At 32.6% G+C, this 13,064-nt stretch overlaps 2 pseudogenes; both read right to left on the minus strand.

Moving 5' to 3' along the window:
- Positions 1 to 735: 735 nt before the first annotated feature.
- On the minus strand, positions 736 to 2,576 carry LOC127080261 (26S proteasome regulatory subunit S10B homolog B-like; annotated as a pseudogene).
- A 64-nt stretch (positions 2,577 to 2,640) lies between these two features.
- LOC127080262 (beta-glucuronosyltransferase GlcAT14A-like) lies at positions 2,641 to 4,134 on the minus strand (annotated as a pseudogene).
- Positions 4,135 to 13,064: the final 8,930 nt, after the last annotated feature.

Consider the following 13,064-nt stretch of genomic DNA (forward strand, 5'->3'; position numbering starts at 1 on the left):
ACTATAATTTTTGCTGCCTAGGATTAAGTGGCGGTTTAAAATTAAACGTCGTGTTTTACATAGTTTAAAGTGGCGGGTTTTTTATTGAAAATATGGACGATTTCAAATGCCATGTTTTCACATAATAATAATAATAATAATAATAATAATAATAATAATAATAATATCTTGAAATGTCATGTATTTCACATAATAATAATAATATCTTCAAATTATAGGTCGGTTAACACCAACATAATTTCCTACTTATTACTTCTTGGATAATACAATAGGTGATAATAACAGTTACAATGGACTATTGGAGGATGACTACTCCGCACTTCCACTTACCAATATTCATCCCTATCAAAGTTAGCAAGTTAGTAACACATGCATGTGCGCATGCAGGACCAACAAACATCCAATATCCACTCTATAATATAAAAGATGTCAAGGAACTATGGATTGGAGAGTGGAAAATTAAAATCATATTCATAATCCAAAAAGAATAAGCTAGATACCCCGCTCGAATTGTCGAGATGAGACATTCTAGAACATACAACATTATTAAAATTAAAGCAAGATGGATGAATATCTTCCCACTGATTTACAACACCATTAGAGGATCCACCATAAATATAAAATACTCTAAAACAATACTAGCCAAAATGCATTTCCCCTCTCCAACTCTTAAATCTTGATTTCTTATGCACATAGTCCATCTGTTTCAAGATTAACATTACACTTTGGTGACATTTAATCTTCAGTGCACGCATTTAGGAGATCAGCTCCATTAAAACCCTGGAAATTATGTAACTATAATACATTATACATTTAGAAAATGTTAATTAATGTAATAGAAGCCATATGGACTTTCCTCTGCAAGCTTCACAATAACTTTGTAGTCTATGTCACCATAATAAGCAATTCCAGCAACATGAGTCTTAAGAATTTCCATTTGGCAATGGAATTTATATTTTTTGATCCAATCTTCCAGGTCGTAGGAGAGCAGGGTCAAGTACATCAGGTTGGTTAGTTTCCATTTTAATTTTAGCCTACAATAGAAATTCTGAGGAAAAAATCATTATCAATGGATCATCAAGAATTTAGCGGAACAGTCATTCAAACAAAAACATCAATAATGAGAAAAGGTTGATTCTTATATATGCCATTTGAAGTACATAACATAATGAAGGGGAAAAAACTCTGCTAAATATCCTATATCTGTAAAAATGTTGATTTTAACCAAGTGATTAGGCTCAAGTGGTTAATGAAATCCACTTCAAAATGAATTTTCAAAAGAACCCGAGTTTGAATTCTAAGTGGAAGCATTCTTGGCCCACCTTTACTTACTTGCCAACCATACTCCGAATTATTAAGGACCCCTTCCCCTAGGAATCAGATGGTTAACACCAAAAAAGTGTTGATTATGAACTTTACAAATAGAAAAAGGTCATGAAATAGCAAATTATTTTTTTGATAAACGATGAGCACAAAAGTCACTTCTTAACATTTCCATCACTTGTGCAAATGCTTTAACATTCAAAGACATTAAGAAAAGGTCTTTGAAAGTTCAAAGACATAAAAAAATTGTGAAAAATACAAATCCCTGTCTAAAAGTATATGATATGGAATTTAATTATGTCATAGTTAGTATACACACTACCACAAGAAGAATTTCCTATACGGTATCAAACATAGTGCTTATGTTTTGTTTTGATCAATGATGCAAAGACTCTGACATGGTCACCGTAGATACATGACACAAAAATATAGAACACTGACACCCCTACATAAATATTTATTTATTTATCACAATTAAAGAAAATATTAATATATTTTTATAAGAGATCAAAATTGAGAATTACAAAATATATATACGTGCATCTAAATTGATCTATTTACTTAACTATCTACTATCAAAAAATATAAATATGTTGCAACTCCTCCGCAAGTAATCCAAAGTTCATCTAAGAGGTAGCTGGCTAAGAATTATTCAATACAGGATTCTAACTCATGTTCTCCCGAACTATTCGTTCATAAGTGAAACTCATTAACCACTTGATCCCAATCACATGATGGTTATTTACAAATCAAGTCAAAGAGAGTAGATAAATAAGATATACCTTTTCAAGTTGATCAAAACCATCAAGTTGATTAAACAGCTCCGTTAATGTTCTCTGAATCTCATGATATGCATGTGTTCCCTCACTGAAAGAACGACCACCAATGGCATCAATCTCATCTATAAAAATGACGTAGGGCTAAGAAAACATAAGAGATTTAGAACTTATTTCAATTTGATAAACCTATAGGAAGATAAATAAACACAAGAATATCACATGGTGATCACATGCATACTCAATCATCTCTCTTATTAACATGGCACTTTCTCCAATGTACATATCAATTATAACACTTGAAATAACCTATATTATAAAAAAAGGGAAGGTGAATATATTCTATAGTCATTTCAAAACACAGAATTGATAAAGGATCCATAATATGACCTTTAGGAAGTTAGCATATATATTGCCGGAAATAGCTCTTGACAAGGTAATAGTAATTAAAAACATAAAGATGTAAAAGTTTGTCATCATAATACCTTGAGTTAGAGAGTCATCATGGCCTTCATTCACTACAATATATCATATATCAACTCTAATATATGATATGTTCCATAAAAAAAAATTGGTTGTGTGTATTAAGGAAGAAAGGTTCTATCTTTGGAGGATTGTCTCGTACCATATATCATAAGTCACCGTTTATTGTTATATTCCTAAATTCTGGTGCGTTTTAAATGACCGAGTAAAAGTATCCTTCTTGAGATAACTTAACATTTGTAAAATACATTAGTAGCGTTCATGGTACATTATCCCAACCAAAAATGCAGAACTCTAGAAAAGGTCGACTCAAGGTGTCCCACGGTGAATTGGTATATTATCCCAACCAAAAATGCAGAACCCTAGAAAAGGTCGGCTCAAGGTGACCTACGGTGAACATGCATGGCGTGAAAAACATTAAATATTCATTCTTATGTAATTTTCATTTTAAAAGTTAAATTCAATATTCATTCTTATGCAGTTGTCATTTTCAATAAATAAGGTGACAATATGATGCTTATATTTGTTGCACTAAGAAAGGAGATTTACTAGTGACGAGTTTGAGTGCATATGGTGTTTTCCTCTTCTCCATAGCTAGAATTTTTTTACTTCTCCTTGCTAAATATGTTCCCGGGTTAACTGCAATAGGTTGGAAAATGTCACTCATGCACAATTTAATAGATAAATAATCTAGGAATCAAGGAATAAGTGCCACAAAGTAGAAGTTAGATTTAGCAAAGGTTTTCATACTCTTTCCATACAAGGTCATTAGTCTGATCAATGAAATTGAGGTCTCTATTGACTGAGGAGAAAAGGTGGGATAGATCTGATAAAGAAGACAAACACGCCAAGTTTCTTAAAATAATCGAACTTGATCAAGAAAATGCTAAAAATAAGGAACAAAAACTGAGATTGAAATACAACTACTAAACAATGGCAAAACCTTTCCATTGAGTACAAAGCCACCACACAACACAAACAACAAAATTAACACTGAATAGATACGCTCATTAGTTTATAACATAACAAAATGTCCAAATTTCCAATTCACACCATACTCAAACATCATCAATCAAATAAAAGGCACAAACTCACAGAAATGCCCAAAATCAAAATTTGCATACCATCATGTGTAATCAGAGGATAATCACATGCACTCAAAGTGATAAACCAACTCCATCCACTATTTAATTTAAGCTTAATGGCATAATTACATTGAGTGATGACAACATTAGGAGATCCTAAGCATGTTATCCAATCAGCCTTACCAACAACATCAACATTCCTGAAACTCTGAATCATAGGAACAAAACTAACAGCATCAACCAAACCTTATCTCTCTTCTTGCCTGATATCCATTCCAAGATGAAGCAAGTAACGGTTTCTTGGTGTTTATCACCATGTCCAATAGAGGCACTCTTTTACAAGAATATATCAATAACTTGAACTTAGACAAAAAAATCAAATGATTATAGAATAATATACTCAAATAAGACTAATGTTGTAAAAAAGAAAAACACCTTATCAATTGAGTATCAGAATCAGAAAGCATAACAGTTATGTCAAAATCAAAAAGAATATTGTGAAAACATAAAGCACAATATTACCTTCAAATTGACAGATTGTGGAGCACCTGATTGCGGAACTACGGATTGTGGAACTATGGATTGCGTATTTGCGATATAACGAATTGAAATTGAAGGTTCAAATGATGGGTAGTTTGATTATTAAGTTCCATATTGATACTGATATTGAATAGGTGTTGTGTCTCTAACTACAAATCATTGTTAAGGTTTGAACTTGAATGTCTTTAAGGTTAGATAGAAAATAGATTAAAAATGGAAGGAAATGAATAAGAAAAAATTTTAATTGAAAGGGTTTAAAGGAAACTGAACATTGAAAAGGAAAGGATCGAGAGAAAAGGTTCAATGTTATGGGGAGTTGAGTTAAACTTAGGTTTTCTTTCAAGACGGAGGAGGAGTTGAACCTTAGGTTTTCTATTTCTTTTATTTTAACATTATTATTTTTAAACAAAGTAACATTATTATTATTATTATTATTATTATTATTATTATTATTATTATTAATAGTTGTAGTAATACTATATTATTATTTATATTGATTTTTTTTATTATATAAATAAGAGAATGTGAATATAAATGAGTAAAATTCATTATAGAAAATTATGTCAAAGATTTAGTAATTGATAAATCTCCTTGTTAAAGGTAAAGCATGAGTAAAGTTCCATGTTAAGGGTTGACAAAGTGTAAATTTCTCTATAAAAGTTTGAGCAGGAATAATATTTAGTTAATCTTATTTTAAAAGTTTTCCAATATATTAATTTTATTTTAAAAGTTTTGCAATTAAGCCTAATAATTTACAAAACAAATATTTTGTTGAAAAGTCAAGCCCTCGTCTAGACATCTTTAGTCTTAAAAGTCAGAGACTACAAACTCTATATTAATTTTCTATACAAGTTCAAATAGGGAGGTGGTATTAAATATCCTATTAAATATGAAGAACGTAGCTTTGACATTTGGTTGAATTCCAAAAAGATAGAGTATTAGAGCACATAAGGTAAAAGGCTAATACTCATAGCATTTTTTATATCCAAAATGATTAAGAGGCGGATAAACATAAACAAACTTAAAAGCAACACATTTAAACTAATTTGACTTAATTGCAACTTTGATCCCCTTATCATCCTGCTTTTTCAATTTTAGTCTCTCCCCTAATTTTAATACAGATTGTCTTAGTCCCTTTATTTATTTATTTTAGGATTTTAGTCCTTCAAAATTGAGAGCATTTTCTAACGACATGACACTCATCTATCTTACATGTCGTTGTCAAGTCAGCATAAAATTATTCCAACTCATTTATTTTATTGGCTTAAATGTACTTTTGATCCCCCTACTTTTATAGGTTTTAACTTTTAGACCTCTCATTTTAAAAACCAATTTTTTCGTCTCTAAACTTTACATTACTAGGAATTTAGTTGGTCCCCATCCAATTTTCCATACTTGGAAATAATGATTAGAACAAAAATATATATTTTTAGTAACGTAGCATTAATGATTAGGATACTTTATTTTTAAATATTTTTTATATAATAAATTAATAATTTTATTTAAATTTATTTAATACATTATTTTGAAAAATATTAATATTGATTTTAAAATGATTTGTATGGATTTGAGGCCCAAGCATTTGTAAGTTCTTTCCATTCCATATTTAATTGTCTTGTATTGTTTGTTAAACATATATAAACACTAAAGATTTTTATAGAGAAAAAGATGTGAGACTAGAAGCCACCCTTCACCAGTCTAAAACACCATTCAAAATCCTAACTACCACTCAACCTGCACGATTATGGTTCCCTTAACTACCACTCAAAACTTTTCCATGGGACACGATAACCTTTCCCTTAATGATTTGTCTCTACTTATTTTCCAAACTCAACTCAGTTTGTCATCAACATATCAAGTTGTGCAAGTATCTCAAACATCACTGATTGGAAATAAAAAGTCTGTATGATTAGTCATTTATATACTTTTTGTAATGGTGATTTGAAATCTGAAGCTATTTGTAGCATATGTACTGATGTTAGTTTTAAAGTAACTTCTCGACTTATAAATATTGATCCAAAAAATTCAATCAAGTGTTTTTACTTTTCAATATTATATGTTATATGTATTGTGAATCAAATTGGTCCTACTGATCAACTTCAACGGTTATTCTTGCTCTTTTTACCCTTTTAACTATCCCTAACTGAGAGAAAAGTTCCTAAAGAACTCTTCCACATTGTATGAGGAAAGTCATTTCATCACGAGAGGTCACAACCAATTCCATTAAGAAGTTAAAGATAGTAAGAGGAAGATTAGTGTTGACGTTGTAGGTATGGAAGTACAAAAGACGCTTGTAATCTAAAGTAAGTGTTTCTAGTTGTTTCTCTCTTGGTCGAAGATTTGACACTAGAAGTTGATGTTAAAAAATTTCCAAAGGGATGAGAGTGAATGACTAGTGAGCTTATTGTAGTTGGCATAAATTAGGCAAAGATATATTGTGAAGACATTGTTGCATCTATAATGTTCAACACAACTACCTTTCTCTTCACACTTTATCGTCTAGCGGAGGCATTTAATCAGAACTTTGTTATTGGATTAGTGTAGATGGGTTCATGAAACATGTCAAAGTAACCTTTCAACTTTTGTTGGAAATATTTTTCATTGATAACGAACAAAAGATTTTCATCTCCGTTGAAGGTTTTTCTAGACATTTTTTGAATAAAAAGAAAAAACTTTTAAACTAGATTTGAAGACAAGAAGAGGTGGAAATGAAATGAGACTTGAATAGTGTATAAATAAATTGGAAAAGAGGAAGTGAAACAATTAGAGAAGCTCAAACGCCTCCTTGAAAATACAAAAGATACAATATATTTTGAATAGGGATGATCATTACTATTCTAGTGATATAAGTCCAAGGCGTAATGTTTTATTTTTTTTAAAATATAAAAACCACATATTACCTTAATTTTTTCATATAACCTATGGGAAAACCCACATATTACCAACAATCCAGGAACCCTTTTTTTATTTATTTTCAATTTTTAAATTTATGATCTACTCCTTCAGTTATATTTAATAACCGAGGGATTAGATAATGGAATCTCTTTCGGATGGATTGCAAGAAATTTGAAAAGTTAGGTTGTTCTCGAAGAATCCAATGTTAAACTCTTGATTTGTTTAAGCAACTTATTTTAATATTCTATGTATTAAAAAACGCTTTATCCCTCAATTTTTAACAATCACCGAGAGGTATGTGGCACTTGGGTTGAAATATATTTTTTTTATGTAGATTGTTTATTCAAGTTCTTCACCATCCTGAAACGAATCTTTGTCATTTATTTAATAAATATCAACACTCAAGACACTATCATTAGTGATCCTCGTAAAACCTAAAACCATCATTCTAAAAGCATTCTGAATATTAAATTTTGATAGTAGTGAATCCACAAGAAACCCAAATATTGTTGTGAAACCCTTTATGTTCAATCATAGCGCCATGAGATTTTACAAAGTAAAAGTATCAATTTGATAGATTGAAAGAGCAAAAAAATTTAGGTTTATTTTGTAACAACTCGTATAATATATATCTAGAATAATATCATACAAGTGTTATTATTTGGTATTGACACAATCATAAGTGTCTATTGGCATCATTATATACACATGTCCAAACAAAAAAAACATAAATGGAACATGTCATACAATAAAACCTAAATAATAAAATCTAAGAAATATGTACAATATCTTCATTGTACACAACTCCATAGCGAAAGATCATAATAATTGCATCCCTTGAAACATCAATAGACAGCTTCTCATGAATTCAACCTGCAAGGAATACCTGAAAAATAACAACAATAATGGGATGAGATAGTAATATCAGTGTGTTCTCCTATCATATGGGTCCACTCGGCTCTAAGAGGTTTCTCCTCGATTCTAACTCAAGTATTCACCTTCTGTTACTTATGCATCACTCGCACCTTGTAACTAGAACTTGAGTAACTAAGGGATAATCGCAATGTATGGAAACATGTCACTTTAGTGCATCCACTCAACAAATCACTATTTGGATTCACGAAACATCAATCCCCGAATGGACTTACATCTAAGCCAGGATCGGTTCATGCATGCTCGTATGATTTGACTTTAAAGGTGGATATCGGATCCTCTATGAGGCTTAATCTCCAGTTCAAACGACCGTCTCCCGTATGGAACTCTAACCCACTTAGGGTATCTTTCACTGAATGGCCCTCTAAACCACTTAGGTGTCTACCTTTCCCCCATGTCCGCCGTATTTGGGGCTCAAACCCAATTGAGGCAAGAATCATTAGTGTCATATCCCCACTTACCGCTTTACCTAAGCCCTCGAAGTAGTATGTGCACAATCATAACTAATTCTGAATATGTGATTAATTCTCAATAACAAATAGGACTTTTGGAATAAACGTTCCTCATCAAATATTAACCAATTCTTAGGATATCATATCAATTCTCATGGCATCAAAACATGATTCATTCTCATACATAAATCAGACATGTCCCATACAAAGCATGTTAATGTATCATTTTGTGACTACTTGTTCGTTGTACACACCATGGTACGATTACGTCCAAGCATCACTATATAAATTATTTCATGACTTAAGTTATCTTTCTAAGTCATTTACCTAGAATTCTCCTAGGTTTACCTCCCTCATAAGTTTTAGTCATATTATTATTTAACCAATACGATCAACCAATCAAGGGAAATTTATAGTGGAATAAATCACAAAGACTTCTCTCTATAATGTAGTTCTCTCCGTTAGCTTCCTAACACTTCCGACTGCGTCCAAATCGGATTTACGAAACTAAAACTACAATCGTTTTAACCTAATCGGAATTCTAGGTCAAAACACACTCGATTGCACATAGATCGGCCGATTATTGTTAATCTAATACATATATATCATGGTATAAGTTAATGGACTCCTAAGATGTATTAGAAACAAGGAACAAGTGGTTTTAGGCAAGGCAAGGTTGGACCAATCGGTTGCACTGGGAGTCAATCGATTGTGTGAAGTTATTGACTTCTGTTTTTGGTGAAATTAGACAGGACCAATCGATTGAGCATTGTATCCAATCGATTGACATTAACAAAATTCATCATTTTCTTCACATAATCATGAACCAATCGATTGGTTTTGCAACTTTTCTGCAACCAATCGATTGACAGCTGCAAAATTTCCAAAATTACCTCTTCTAAACACTATTTCTTCCATGTTTAACATCCCTAAACCATCCTAACTTATACCCATTCATGTCTTCATATTTTCTAGCATAGATTCATGAATTTTAATCACTATCCAACAACAATTAACATCAACCAACCACAACATCATGGTTCCAACACAACAATACAACATAACTCACACAAAAGTATGTAGGAATCATGGTATGATACATAGAAGCACGAACAACAACAAATTCACAAAACCTAATCCCACTTCCATGAATTCCCCCCCCCCCCCCCCCCCCACAATATACAACTACCTTGTAACTCACCTTAGATTGATGAGGATGAGGAGGAATCTGATGAAAATGAGATGATTGGTGGTGATGATCATGAGCTTTTTCCTTCTTCTTCCTTCCTTCCTCTTCTTCTCTTCTTCCTCTTTCTCTTTTCCTCTTCCTTTCTTCTCTTCCTTTCTTTCTCTTTTTTTTCTCTTTCTGGTAACTCTCTCTTTCATTCTTATCGCTTCCTACTTCTTCTTATCTATTATTTTCCTTCTTTCTTTCTATACCACATAAATAAATAACATATAATTAATATATATTATAATATTAGGTAGTAATATACAATATCTCAATTGATATTATGTCTTCTAGTACCAATTGACCAATTATTAATGTTACCAAAATATCATCTCTTGTACTTATTAATATTTCTCTGTCTCTTTTATTAATAATTAATCTCTTCAGAGTTCACTGGGTAATATATTGGTCCCAACTAACAACATTTAGAGTACATAGGAACTTAACTGGTCTCCACTGACAACTAATTGAGCATTTAAGGGGATATGGGATATTACATTCTCCCCCCCTTAAATTTAAATTCACCCCCGAATTTCCTCCACTCAGGTCAACACCCGACTTTGCTTCAGTTCAATCCTCTATCATACTCGAATCTTCCAATTCTCTTCACCAGCAAGCTTCGTTCTTCCAAGACTTATCCAACTTCTTCATCTGATAATACCTCTAATTCAAATCCTTTTCCACTTAATTCTTCTAATATGTTGTTGTAAGCAACTTGTTCACAAATCCCCCATTAATCCACAACTTCGCCTTTCTTGCACCGAGCTAATCAAAATCATAATTAGGATACATTATTCTGATACGATACCTAACATTCTCGAATATATGTGGTGCTAACCAATGATCCCTTACCTGCAACAATACTGATGAATATTTCCTTATAAGTCTTTCAACACTTGCAACAAGTCTTACAATCTATATATTGATATTCTTATTAAGTTCACTTGACCTGGTACCATATACTACAATCGTCTACACCTGATGCTTCACTTCTCTCGTACCATTCCAGTAAGATAACACACTTGGCACAAGATTGTCTTACTTTCTTTCCTACAAGCAGTTACCTCTTGGATCCTCCACAAAACTTCACAATTATTTCCCATCCAAAACTGTTTACAATGAAATTTACAATTGAACATAATGGAACACCTGAAATTCATCGGTACCCTTGACTAGCTTATAGGACTTCATAGAAAATCCCCACTTCCTTTGAGCACCTTCTCCCAAAACCTTACCAATCATTCTCAAGAAGAATGACCTTCTTACCGACATATAGAAGGAGAAATGCAACAACCAACTAGAGAAATAATACCAACAAGAAATTCCAAGTCATTGACACTACAATACTTCTAATGAACCCTAATCAAACTAGGATGTAACTGTGAGCTTCCATAATACTCACAGAGTCACACAACTCAATCAAACATCTTGGGACGACATCACCCTACTTGATAACAATTATTCCTTCCTATCGTCTAGCTTCATCTCATGGGAACCTTAGCTCGTGTTCTTAGGAATATGCAATCCATGTTTCACATTTACACTTATGGATATCTTATTTCCATCCTCTCTCCTGGGAGAATAACTTACACATCATGCCGGCATAGTATGGTAGCATTGTGTATATTCGGTACCACTTCCATGGCATGTCTACTTCTGAGGCCATACATATGAGTAACATGTCTAACCACTTACATGTTACTAACACTTACAAGATACTGAATTGATCTCTTGAGATCACCTGACTAAGAACTCCACTCTGGTCATGACAGCTCAAACTTGTTAAACTTTGCTAGATGTTTCCTCTCTCACAAGACTAGTAGGTCAAATCCTTAAATATTCCTCAATCTCTTATGGAGTACGATAACTGATAAGGATATTGTCAATAACTACTACAAACCAATAAGACTCTGTTATAAACCATATGCAATCACTTCCTAGAATACCCACACACATCTCCATGAATTCAACATTGCACGAGAATTACAATCCTGGTTCACCACTTCTTTATTATCCTCATGGAATCCAATCATGGAAATACATCAGAATAACAAGAACAATACAGTAAGAGCACAACCTCAACTTCGTGGATTAACATCCACAAGTTCTTCACCATACGTTTTATATACATAGGTGTAGTGTCACAACGTAATTCATAACTTAATATTAATCCCACAATGACACAATAGTCAACACATCATTGAAGGGATACCATGAATAACCCATGTAAAGCATACCACCTCATTCCCTCAATTGATTTCTTGGTGAGGATCAAGATAACAAACTTTTCTTATTCAACAAAAGATAGATTCAAAATACTTCGACCAAGACATATACGGGTAGTTCTCCTACTCTTGAAAACCAAAATAATATGCATTCAATGTGAAACTTGACATTACCACATACTCGTTGACTTGGATTCTCTTCCACATTGATATCTATTGAAAAGTTTATCACACAGAAGTCACTTATCTAGATGACTTGCAACTGACAAACCTTATCGCCTTCTTATGAGTCCATACGACATATGTTGTTTCACGTTCCACACTTAGCTCCATATTCAAGCTTGGTTTGTCTTTCATTTCTTACCACGACTCTAACTCCTCAAGACACAAAACTCACTGCTCAAAATAAAGAATGTGATACTTCACAACCATCCCAAAGAAGGATAGTCAATTTCACATACATGTGACTATAATGTTTCTATCACATACTTCACAATACCAAGGTATAACTTTCTCCACTCCACTTCATACTCTAGAAATCTTCTATGTGAAAAAGCATCAACTACACATCCCTACCTTAGCCTCAATGAAATCCTCATGTCTCCATAATTTCCTTATTTGAAGTGCATTCCATTACGATGGTTTTAGTGCAAGGTTTACCCTACTTCCAAACTCTATATCTGCTTCTTTTCTAAGGTAATTCTCTCAACTCCAATTGCATAACCATTATACTAGAATTCCTTAAATCCAAATTACCTGTTCTTTTCCTCAACACAAATATCTTGCAACCAATCCCTCTAGAGCTTATGTGGTTATATAATGCTTGTTCTCTTTTTAACACAAATGCATTTCAACTGATCCTTGGGAAACCCAACATTTCTATAACGGTCACTCATTGAATATTGAATCTCAATGAACCATCCAAAATATGATTTCCCTTCTAAGACTGGGCGTACTCGATTTATCTTTTACTTTTTGCCTGATGCATATGTGTTCCACTTCGGGTAGACAGTCATATCCTCGAGCCTCTTCTTATACTTCACCACTACTTTAGACTCCCAACAAAAACCAAACGTCCTTATCTCTCAAGCTCTCAACCACTTGGAATGTACCATTCTAAA

Source organism: Lathyrus oleraceus, chromosome 5 (genome assembly GCF_024323335.1).
Source record: "Lathyrus oleraceus cultivar Zhongwan6 chromosome 5, CAAS_Psat_ZW6_1.0, whole genome shotgun sequence".
In the NCBI taxonomy this organism is placed as follows: domain Eukaryota; kingdom Viridiplantae; phylum Streptophyta; class Magnoliopsida; order Fabales; family Fabaceae; genus Lathyrus; species Lathyrus oleraceus.